This window comes from Crocodylus siamensis, chromosome 5 (assembly GCF_052110815.1).
Source record: "Crocodylus siamensis isolate JL-2025a chromosome 5, ASM5211081v1, whole genome shotgun sequence".
NCBI classification, from domain to species: Eukaryota; Metazoa; Chordata; order Crocodylia; family Crocodylidae; genus Crocodylus; species Crocodylus siamensis.
The window spans coordinates 28,838,277-28,849,609 of record NC_143399.1 but is presented as its reverse complement, the minus strand read 5'-3'; positions in this window follow the sequence as shown (position 1 = coordinate 28,849,609).

Here is an 11,333-nt window from a genome sequence, read left to right as displayed (position 1 = left end):
GCAGGAGGTTTCAATCTGGTGATATGGTGATATTGTTACTGACAAGCGTTTCATGCTCAGCCCCTTTGCACTTTCACCTTTAGTTTTTAATATTTTTACTATAAAGGTTTAAAATCTCTCTCAATCAGGACATATATAATTATTCCATGCAATCTCTTCAGCAAGAAAGACCTATCTGTATACCTGAAAGACTATATTTTATAGATGAGTACTTACAGAATTCTCTTGAGAGGTGGAAGATGCTGGTTTAAATCCCTGAATCTGAAAGAAGCAGATTTGAAGACGTTTGGAGGACGATCCAAGTCTGGTGGTTAGGATACCTTAGATCTAGTTCCTGCTCCAGTGAATATTTAATTATGTAAAGTAAAGGTTATATTTAGACTAAAGCAGTAGGGGATATGGATTGAAGTGTTGGGTCTTCCACACTCCATGTGACTGCGCTAAAGATTGGATTCTCTGGTAGAAGGAGGCCCGCCATTCTTAACTGTTTGGTGAGACCAGTTCTGAAAACATTTTTTCAAGCTAAAACTGTTTACAATTTATTCACAACTAAATTTTGGGACAACAAAAACACATTTTTCCAATGATAATTTCATTCTCTGGAAAAAAAACTCCAAATGCCCCGTTACCTGTGTATTTAAAGGTGCTTGCAGTAGGCAACTGTTGCAGTAAAAAAGGTCCAAAAAGAATCACACAAAACTCTTCATTGTCTGGTTGAAAGCTTCTGAATTGTGGGCTAACACTGACTGTCTTTAGGTGGCATGAATTTGGGAGCTGATGTGTTGGAGGGAGGCTTGACTCCCAAGACGTCATTTAGAAAAAACTGGAGGGAGTTGATGCTAATCCAAGGAAATAACATCTTTTATAAACCTATCAAAAAAAAAAGCAGAGAGAGGGGTAGTTAGCCACATTAGTGTGAACAGGAAATTGGCAAATTATTAATAAGGGACAAGGGAATCAAGCCAATAAGGAGTCACATGACTGGGTTACTGAACTTCATTATAAATCTGTATTCAACTACAGAAATAAATACGTTCAGACAGCTAAGAAATGAGAAAAACTATAAAAATAGTCCTTCACAAAGAACAGAGCCCACCAGGGAATACTTTGAACATGTGAAGATATGAAAGTCAGCTGGAACATATACGAGTTGTATATCACAGGTCAGAGGTTCCTAAGCTGTGGTATGTGGAGTACTGCTGGTGGCCTGCAGAGAGCTGGTTGGTCACATGCTGTTGGATCCCATCCCTCCCCACCTAATTTCTAGCTGGATATGCAAATGATGGATAAAACACAATAAAAGTACCATGGACAATTAATGTAATTGCTTTAGGGATGTTCAAGGATTTTGAATCAGAAGCCAGAAAAATCTCTCTGAATTTATTTTACCGCACAAAGGGGCAAAGTCTGTTCTACCTTGGTGGCGATGAAAACTTGCCTGTCAAAAAGACCCCCAAAATTCTAGGCAAGTGAATAACATTTTGCAAGGCTGAGCTAATATATCTGGGTAAAGATACTGAATAAGAAAAATGCGTAGGTGACAGCAAAATAAACATGAATTGGTAACATTAACTGAAAGCCAAAAGGGCAAATATAATTTTAAGCTGCACATATAGAGGACAGTGGATCTGGAGAGGGAGGTAAACGCCTGAATGAGACCGGTACAGTTGTGCCTGGAATGCTGCATTTGGGTCTGAGTATTTTATTTCCTAGAAGATATAGGCAGTAGGAGAGTGATCAGAGAGGAGATGGTGAGTTAAATGGTGCATCGTCAGTCTTTACAACGGCTCCTAACATATCCGCTTTCGAAAATCAGACCACTGATTCCTTTTGCTTTTTAATTGCCTCCAAATGTTTTACACATTTGCCAGATCCAGTAGGATCTGTACTTGTAAGTCACAGAAGCATTTATATGCTCTTTGCATGCACTTGCTGCTTCCAAAGAGATGATGACACAGAATGGACTTTTTTTTATTTATGGAAATATTGATTGTGTGTTTATAGAACATTTCTGTATCTACTGATTTGGTAAGGTACTCCGGTTTTGTGTCCTCTCATTTTCAGCATAAGTTACATATTATGATTTTTTAAAATTCATATTTATAAGTCTTCTTCATTTGCTTTTATCTATAATAGTTGGTGGCAACATATTTATTTTACCATTCATAACACTGGAATGATATCATGCTTGTGTAATACACTGCACTTTACTTCATGATAGGAAAAATCAATATACTATGGAAGCCAATTTATTTTATAAGTAACTTGTAGGAGGATTTCCCTATGTGTCAGTGAAGAGTTTAATTACTGCACTACTTCTGTTACCTGGGTTTCAACCTTTTACTAGGCTTCTGCTGCTTGTTTTAAGTAGGTTAAAGAAACTCACAGTGTGCATTGTGACTGACCATCTGTTTTTTTTTTACATCCATCCTAGTATGTTTTGATATAACCCTTCCATTTTAACCTAAGAGATATGCATTGTATCTTCCGCAACATTTCCTTTATGTTGTGTTTTATTTTCAGAATGTTAATGTTTTGATCACAATATCAGGTATAGTGTGCACCTTCGGAGGCAGCATAACTTCCTTCATCTAAAGATATTCAGGACTAAAGATATTCAGAACTAGGCCCAGTAACTTCGATTTAACGAGCTCAGTGAATGTGTGGTATTTTGTTTTGCTTTGTTTGCGGTAGGAGGGGTGCTTCAATTCATTTTATAATCTTTGCAAATCTGGAGTTTTTCTCTAGTGTATGTTCAGCCCAGCTTTTGAATTTGAACTCTGATCCTTTTCAGAGTCTAATGTCCCTCTTAAAATGAAGAGTGTATTTTCCTGAACATGGTGATATGTTGTGGCTGTTCATTGTCATATTTCCTAAGTCCTGGAATAGGACTGCTTTAACCACAAGCATAACCTGTTTACTCAAATACAAGATGAGGTTTTTTCCCCCCCACATTGGCACGGGGAAAAAGACCTGTTGTCTTATAATTACATACAAGGGACTCTCACTAAATACATTGTCTGTCATTAAACTGCTGCCAGCAGCAGCATGCGTTCAGAAATGGAAGCCAATTAAAAAGTAAATTAAATTCAGCCAACATGGCTCACATGTGGAAAACATGCTGATGGGAACCTGTGTGGGGTTGTGTCTGTATGTGACCCTTAAAAAAAAAAATAAAAAAAAAATCACCAGCAGTTATTACCCCACAAGGGAATAAGCACTGGGCCTGGAGGTACTATAGGTATTGCAATACAAAGCCAGCACTCAGAGAAGCTGAAGCTAGCCCTCCCATGGTACCAAAAATGCTTTTTTTTTTTTTTCTTTTTGGCAAAAACCTCTATCAAGCTGTTGTGTGACTGCTGTGGTTCACTTGATGGTCCAAAAAGCACCTTTACAGTTGCACCATTCTTATTCCTATTATAAAAACCTTATCACGCACCCCCATGCCTGCATACTTGTCACTGTCGCTTTCAAATAACACAATTATATAAAACAATCAGGACTCGTGGTAGAGGTGATATCTTTTATTAGACCAACTAGATTTTTGCAAAAAAAATTCTTTAATTGCAAGCTTTGGGGCACAAACACCCTTCTTCAGGCATCAGAGAAAAGACTGTAAAAGTTCCCCTGGGTAGAAATGAAAGTTCACATTTCACAGGAGAGTTGAAGATGTGATAAAAACTCCTGTTTGGAGCTGCTTGTTTTATATGCAGATTAGGCTCAGAGAAAAGTTGGAGACCTGAATAGGCAGGCAGCCCACCAGGTGCTCCCCATGTGGACATGGAAAAACAGGGCAGGGCAGAGGGGTGCATCGAACTGCTCGAGACAGACCTGCTGCTGGCAGGAAGAACTGATCAACCACCTCTTCTGGGAATGCCATACACCATACCCATGAACTCCTGGTGGAGACCTGACCAGGAAGCAGTCCTCTACGGGCACCTGCCCAGACAGCAAGGGACCCCAACAGCTCGCTTTGACCAGTTCATATTCTGCTTCAGGTCTGCGCTGTGGAAAGCCAGGAGCCTGCTCATAAATGGACACTCAGACTCCACAGTCAAGCACTGTATTAAAATAGGACTAAGTGAAATGTACAGGTACTACAGGAATACAGGAGGATAATGGGAAAGAAATGGCAGAACTTCATATGGTAGAAGGGGTCTGGCACAGACTTTTTCAAGGGCAGTCCCTCTGAGGAGGGCAGTGGGTTAGGGTACAGATACGGAGATGGGTGCACGGATACACGGTGCAAACTGTGTAAACAGTTTTTAATGTTTTGACTGTCAAAGTGTGCTTTGATCTGCCAAGTGAACCACAGGGGCCAATTGGCAGAGTGTTGCCAGTGAAGATTAATTAATTAATTTGTGTGTGTGTGTGTGTGTGTGTGTATGTGTATTTGCGGGGGGGGAAAAGGTGTGTGTGTGTGTATTTGTGGGGGGGGAAAAGGTGCCAAAGTGCTGCTCAAAAGTGTGTTTCTAGAGTTTCTGTGCTAAAACTCCTGTGCAGCAGTTTCAAAAAAAGTACCATGCATCAATTCTGGATGAACAAAGTTTATGTGTACTATATGTGAAGAGCTACAACCATGTTTGATTTCAAGGTTATTGTTTTAAATTTTGCTCCTCACTTCCATATGGTCACGGAGAGCAGAGTCTGACATGGAGGGGAAGGGGCTACTGGAGGAAAAAGCTGGGGGTCAAGCTGAGAGCAAAGCAGCTACCTGACCCCCCAGATTTGTTTTCCCTGATGCAGTAGTGGGAGGGGGCAAATCTAAAGCAAAGCTTCAATAGTTAGATTCTATACCCGGAAAATTATAACAAATGTATACATTTTCCATATATAAAATCTAATTATTAGGGGGTGTTATCTTCTGTTCAAATAAATACAGTAATTTAGTTTTCAACTAGATTTAGAGAGAGTTTTTAGCTAAGCTATTTGCGCTTTAAGTATTAGGCAATGAAATATGTGTGGGGAGAGAGAAACTTTTAATAAACACAAGGCTTGTTTCTTTTATTTTCTAATTGGGTAAGTAAGCACTTGAGTAGAAATCTGAAGTAAATGTTATATTTTTAGCAACATTGTTAATTTTGCTACGTTAATTCTTGCTGTGCTTATTTTACAATGCAGTGTGCTATAGTACAGATTTCCCAAGCAGAGCAATGCTGAATTGGGGAAAAGTTTTGTGTGTGTGTTTTTTTTAAGTGTCCCAGATGCATAGGAAAATAACAGCAGACTCTGCTGCTGCTTAGAGACAAGCTCTTCATTCATTATATGTGTATCTTACATCTGTCAAGCAGGGAATTTTTTCTTGTAAAGATGAAAATGATAGTAACAGATTCACAATTCTAGAAGTAGTTTCTAACCATGATTTTAACATGATTATTTCCTTAATTTTTTCAAGTAAACTTCAGGGGGGGGTTTCAAAAAAAAAAAATCATTGTGGAAGATGATTACAGCTGTGAAGAAAAAAACCTAAAACAGCTCTTTAAGCCTGGTGCACCCTTGTGCCAAACACAGCGCATCCCCAGAAGAAGCATCATGTTAGTTTGACCTGGCTCGCACGACTGTATAGAACGGGCACATCAGCGGATCTTTTTGATGCTCTTATGTAATAGCTGATTGAATCAGCTTTAGATAAAAGTGCCATAGAGGCCTGCTGAAGTGCCCGATCTATATAAATGCTAGACAGCTGGGTCAAACTGACATGCTTCCTCTTCCAGTAAAGCACGGGGGGGGGGGGACAGATTGTCAGGTCGGGTCGGGGTCATGTCTGTCAGGAGCATCCTTCTGCAATTGTATCTTTGCAAAAGAAAGCTAAGTCAGTTAAATGAAATTCCTGCTGGCTGCCCAGCTGATTACTCAAAAGCTACCAAAATGACAATACCAATTCCATAAGTGCTCATCAGAACTGTACTTGTTTACATGGTCCCATACTTTCATCTGTTGTGGTTCTCCCTCCTAGGACCTGTGATGAACAAAAAGCATCCCTTTTCACTTCTGTGAACCCACAGTGCCACTTTGGTTATGGAATTCAGATGCTGTAAGTGGCAGTTTGAACATGCTTTCAAAGATGTTTTTTTCCAGGAGATAGTAAACAAGAGATTAAACAACATAACACAGGTAAATGCAATATATGCTGTATGGATAAACACAAGAAGAGAAAAGTCAATCTGAAATAGCAATGAGCTCAATCTATACCATTTTGTTTAACAATCTTCTCTTTTTTAAAAAAGGATAAATATTCTCTGTAGATTTACTGGCACTTTTAATCTAGAACTGCATTGTGTGTCCTGTAGACTTTATGTTGGGGGCAGGCAATTATTTTGGGTGAAGGGCCACTTAATGGGTTTTGGTGAGCTATCAAGGGCCATATGGGTAGCCCCACCCCTTGACAGTTGCCCTACCCCCTTGTCGCCATTTTAGGACCAGACATCCCACCCCTAATCCCAGATCTTTGCTACCGGAAGTACCTCCCCTTCCCCCCCTCCCCCCCAAATTCCCATTTTAGAACCAGAAAAAAAACCAAATCATACACTGAAAGTCAAACACCTACTATAACATATTTCAATTTTATTATAAAAAATATTTTTGTCATGATTTGTGTTTGCATAGTGTGTATAGAGATGATTGCATAATAACTCAAAAATGAATTCTTAGTTTTGTGTATTGAAGGCACCTGGCTTCAGCATGTGGGACTTTCCCCCCCATGCTGTGCTAGTGCAGGGGCTGCGCATGAGTGGCAGGGAGCACCAGCAATACAGACAATCCAGGGGAGGCTGCACCCCTCACCCTGATGTGCAGTGCTGGCCAGAGTCGTGCCCCAACAGGCACCTGTGCCCTGAACAAACCCTGCTGCTGCTGCTGTGCACTATGGGGGAGTGTGGGAGGGTACCCATACCACCTGCCACCCTCCCTCACACCCACATGCTGTCCACCCGGGCTCCACACTGCTGCTGCCACTGCCCCAAGCTTGGGCTCTACACTGTTGCCAACCCCAGCCCCACACTCCCTGCTCCCTCCCACCTGCATCCCTGCCCCTGCTGCTTCCCTACCTGCCACCCAGAGCCAGCAGGAGACCAGGGAAGTGAGCAGGTCTCTGGGGGCTGCAGCAGACTAGCTGGGCAGGGCCCTTTTGCTCGTGAAGGTGGGAGTGACACAATAGGGTATGTTTGGGGGGCAGGTGTACTTGTGGGCGCCTCACTTCCAGCTTCATGGGCAGGAGGACTGGACAAAGCACAATTTCTTGGCCGTATGAAAGTGCTGTGCAGGCCGGATTTGGCCCACAGGCCATATTTTGCCCACCCCTGTTTTATGTTCTTGATGAGACCTCTGGTTTATCAGTTTTATGCTAATACAATCAAGGGACAAGTCTCCTTAATAGTGGCTATGTAAAATATTTTCATGGTAACCTTGAACACACAAGTAGTCACTATCCCACTACTGATGTCAGTGGGACTGTTCTCATTTCCAAGTTTCTTGAATCAGATTAAAGAACAGCTGTTATACTTGACACTTGGTACATGCATGTCCTTAGTCCCTGCATTTAGACTTGCAACTGCATGTGAGTTTTTAAGTTAGGTTTTCCTTCCTGGTAGATTCATTGATCAGTTGTTGGAATCTGATCCACAGATCCTGTAGTCTATCCAAGTTGCTCGTTTGGATGCTGAATTAATTTTTTTTTATTTATAGTTATTTCGAACTAGTTCTGGTAAAGCTGGGAGAGAGGGTATATTTTACCTGTCCTGGGCAATCAAATTCCATATGCATTGTGAAATTCTGATCATGTGAAAGGTTGAATCTGGGAGGCCAAAAGAGCTAACAGAAGTGCATTGCTCGCACAATTATTGATCTCTTCCAAGCAAGAAAGACAGTAATATATCAGTGCCACATTTTTCATGGAATTTGAGAAAGCAAGGATTTGAGCAGAAGATGCTCATCATATCATATGCTTTAGATTTGTTAATGTCTGGGAAAACAAAATTTAAAGCAGAGGCATACATTTTAAAGCTACTTGGGGCCCTATCTTCTTTAATCCTGTCTGCCAAATAACCTATTATAGTGGTTTAGGATTGACAAAGGTACTTTTATCTCTGTTTCCTGTCCATAGCAAAAAGCTGCTATAAATTCTGTTGTAAGATCTATTGATGGAGTCATTCCAGTGGAATAATAAAAACTTAATACTTTTTCTCTGTAGACCTGCCTCCTAAAAGTATTTCTTGATAGAAGACATATGATCATCACTGAGTTCCTCACAGTTGAGTCATCAGCTTGGTGTGAAAGGTTGCTAGCTAAAGACTCCAAGTTTCTTTTGGATGGTCCATTAACATATTCAATAGTGACTGAACCGAAGATCTGATGTGCAGTAAAGTTTGAAGAGCGTTTGAAGTTTGAGTTAATATGTAACTCATCATAGCTTCCACCTGGATTGGCCTATTACACTTTACACCAGGGAGAATAAGGAGAGATTGACTCCTACATATGCCATTTTTTGTTAAAGCATCTGTCATCAAGTGCTGTCTATAAATTGCTTCATTTTCCTGATTTCTGATATGCTGGAAGTTGGCCATAGAGTTATCAGTCTATGGGGAATTCTCTTGGTCTCTAAGAATTTCCTTTTCAAAAAAGTCATTTGGTGTCACTTTACATTTCTTGGAATGTAGACAGTTGCAGTAGAAAAGGCTTGAATTTAATAGCTTTCATCTTGCTTGCAACTTGGTCTTACTGGCAAGGATCCAAACATTCTCTTGTTCAATTTGTGCATGATCTATGAGACATCTAGAAAAGGGAGAATATGTCATAGCCATAGTCTAATTTTGAGAGAGGGCCCCAACTTACTTTGCAGTCTTGATGAGCTGTACAGTTTGCTTGACTTTGGAAACAGAGCACTTAGCTCCACATTCACAGGAGAAAAGGACAGAATGTTTTGGGAAATACCTGTTACATATTTTAGAGTTCCATCACATCCAGTAATGCCTCTTGTCAGTTCCACAATGGTAATGGGGTACTGTCCTGTAGCGCTGTGCGAAGCTTCGGTTGCTGATTCAATTCGGAGAAGATTCAGCCTCATTTGGGGACTGAATCTGAAAATCCAAATGGAATCAAGAGACCCATTTAAAGGTCCAAATTGAATCCAAAGCTTCCAAATTGATTCACAAAAGATTCAAAGAGATTTGGAGATTTGGACTGGCCGGGGAAGAGGCAGGCACAGCCGAGCAGCTGCAGGTTCTCTTGCGGCTCCCCCAGCTATGCCTGCCTCTGCCAGGGCAAAGGGAACCATGGAAGAAGCCCCCATGGCTGCCCTGCCCAGCCCCAAACCAGCCCCAGCCTCCTGGCACTTAAAAAAACCCAAAAAAACCAGCACTCACTGGCTGCAGCAGCAGCGATCAGAACCTCTGAGGGTTCGTGGCAGAGCTCCTGCACAGTGCAGGGTAGTGTGGGGCAGCAAGGATCACCCTACTCACCTGGCACCCATGTGGCAGCTGCCCCATGGTGCGGGTTCACTGCAGCTCGGCAGGGTGCTGCATGCTGTCTGGGAGCTGGGGCCATTGGGACTGAGCAGGGCTGGGCTCTGGGTGACTGTTGGAGCGACCCCAGCTGGAAGTTCGCTGTAGTCACAGTCACCCAGTACCACTCAGCCCTAATGGCCCCAGCTCACAGCACGTGACACCCTGCCCAGCCATGCTGCACCCATGCCATGGGGCAGCTGCCATGCAGGTGCCAGGTGGGGGGTGATGACTGATGCCCCCCACTGCCCTATGCTGTGTGGGGGGGGCTCTGCCATGAGCCCCCAGAAACTGCTGCAGCTGGTGTGTGCGGGGGCTTTTTTTTTTTTTTTTAAGTGCTGGGCAGGGCAGCCATGGGGGCCTCTCCTGTGGCTCCCCTGCCCGGAGAGAGGCAGGCACAGCCAAAGGAGCCATGGGAGAACCTGCAGCCGCCCAGCTGTGCCTGCCTCTCCCTGGCTAGTCCGAAAGCACCAAATCTTCTATTCTGATTCATCCGAATTGAATGGGGACAGTGATTCAAATCACTGAATCGAATCACTGTCCTCCAAATCAACTAATTCCAAATCCCAGTTGAATACTTCCCTATTCGAACATGCCTACTATCCTGTATTCAACACTGTTCAGTTTCTACCTTTTTAAGTGGATGAAGAAAGATAACATAAGGCAATTAAGAGCCAAGGAAAAATGATTTCCAGAGATAGGCAAAAAATTGTCAGCAGTGGAGCTGAAACAGCATCTTAGGGTGGTTTGGATGGGGGAGGAAACCGATAGTATAGGAAGAAGATGGCCTCTACTTTCTCCCAGAAGAACTTGGCAAAAGGTTTGGCAGAGGAGGAGAAAGGGGTGGAAACCAAAAATGACCTACTTCACTGGCAGAATCCAGTGCACATATCCATAACCCTTTCTGTGCTGGGACTGCTACAGCCAGCCAGTTGTTAAATACTGGGTAATTTATTAAAAGTTTGGAAGCATAATTTAGCACAATTATTTACATCATTGGATTATAAAAGAACATAAAGTATATGTTTCCAGACTTTGAGGGCTGCAGTTTACTCTTATGGAGCAAACTCTGCATAACTTCGTATAACCTCCTTTTATAGTTACTCATTTGCAACATGCAAATTCTACAGATTTAGCTCCTTTGCATGTGCTTCTCTCAGAAAAGAAATACCCCCAAATACCACAATTCCAGGCATACAAGCCATTTTTACTGGTAATGCCTAGAATTTTAAAAGAGGAAGCAATTCAGAGGAACTAGTCCCTTACAAGACAATTTTTCAAGAAAAATAACTAAGTAAAAGATCCTACAATATTCAGCCACTACTATGCTACAGCCCTGTAACATAACTGACAAAGTATTGTGGCAGTTGGTTAATTAAAACCTACAAAAGCTTTATTAGAAATATATACAAATTAAAATAGATTTCTGAATAATATCATATAGCAACACAATGGAACCAAAAATAGGAGGACTAACTTGGAAGGGGATTATGGTATGGGATTTTGTTCAAATGTCATGCCACTTTTGTTGCTGGGGCTTCTCTGGAACCCTGGCTGCCTCATGCATGGAAGAGTATTGCTGCTGATGGAGCATCTCCCATAGGTGTAAGAAGATGGATTATATTCCCTGAGTCCACAGAAGTAAGTAAACATCACTGATTGCCTTTCCTTGACCAGGAAGTCCAGGAGATGCAGATTTACCGTACACCTCCTATCTCATCTGCACTTGTAATCAGAATATTTACTTTTATGTTTATAGTTTATTCCAGACTCATGAGGTTGTATGATTTCTCCATGGAGAAACTTCAAAATCTGTAAGTGGTGCAGTGATTACAG